Below are 1,139 nucleotides of genomic sequence, written 5' to 3'. Positions count from 1 at the left end.
CTTGTCCAGGGCACAGCCCGTGGGCACAGCCTCACTAGAACACTGAAACCTGTTAAAAGATCCACTGAGGCGGGACAGACTGCAGCCGAGGCCGGCGAGTCCCTTGCTCTCAGCCAGGGGAGCCTCAGAGCAGCCCCCGCCCCCCACAAGGGGACCCCGGAAGAAGGTCAAGAAACTGCCTTGGGGGTAAAGCGAGGCGCTCTCCTCACCCCGCCCCTCGCTCATCACTTGGTCACACGGGGCGGAAAGAAGGAACCCAAGGACCCGACATCCAGACAGAAGCAATGATGCTGCCCAAACCTGGGATCTATTACTTCCCCTGGGAGGTCAGCGCCAGCCAAGTTCCTGATGGGGACACACAGCTGCAGGTTGTACAGCTACGACACGACGCAGTCCCGAGTGACCCTGATGGCTCGGCACAGATCTGAGCAGCACCCGACCCCCATCTGTACCAAGTTGGTGGAACCGTTACAAGCCCAGGTGGGCTCCCTCTACACCGTCCTTGGGGAGCTGGATCACCAGAAGGATGGAGGCTGCGTGGTGAAGGCCCGGGTGCTGGATTCTGTGGGAGGAATGAGTCTCTCCTGGTCAGAACAAGTCGTCCAGGAGTAGAGGCTGTACCAGCGAAAGAGGGACAGCAGCCAGTAGAGAGCAAAACGGCAGCTCATGGCAATGCCCTTCCTCCTCCACGTGCCCTGGAGCTGCTGCAGAGGAGATGCAGGAGCTTCCCCGGAGTGACAGACTTGGGAGCTGGAGAGAAGAGGGGAGGGCTTGTTCATCGGGATGGTCCCAGAAATGGGAGCCTACAGATCAGAGGCTGGGCCTCGTGTGGGTCCTGGAAGGTTCCAGAAGGTCCTGGTGAATAAAGCCGCGTGGTGTGACGAAGAGGAAAAAAAGAAGAAGAAGATAAACTGAGGCATATTAAACATTTTAAGAGTTTATTTGAGCAAAAATCAGTTGAATCCGGCAGAGCCAACCCAGAAGTGGTTAGGAGTTTGGGAAGGGGCATTTATACAGCAAAGGCAGGAGCAAAGCAGTGAAGTTATGGATTGGCTGTTGCTTAAAGCCTCGTTGGCAGTTTGTGATTGGTTGTCATTCCCAGACTTGGATTTTGGTTTGCCGCCTTAGACCCCCGTGGC

General features: G+C 56.5%; 1 pseudogene; it reads left to right on the top strand.

The window, feature by feature from the left end:
- The first annotated feature begins 284 nt into the window (after window positions 1–284).
- On the top strand, window positions 285–648 carry LOC132496488 (CST complex subunit TEN1-like; annotated as a pseudogene).
- The last annotated feature ends 491 nt before the right edge of the window (window positions 649–1,139 follow it).

Source organism: Mesoplodon densirostris, chromosome 9 (genome assembly GCF_025265405.1).
Source record: "Mesoplodon densirostris isolate mMesDen1 chromosome 9, mMesDen1 primary haplotype, whole genome shotgun sequence".
Classification (NCBI taxonomy): Eukaryota; Metazoa; Chordata; class Mammalia; order Artiodactyla; family Ziphiidae; genus Mesoplodon; species Mesoplodon densirostris.
The sequence above is the reverse complement of the archived record's forward strand: the minus strand, read 5'-3'. Positions and strand labels throughout refer to the sequence as shown.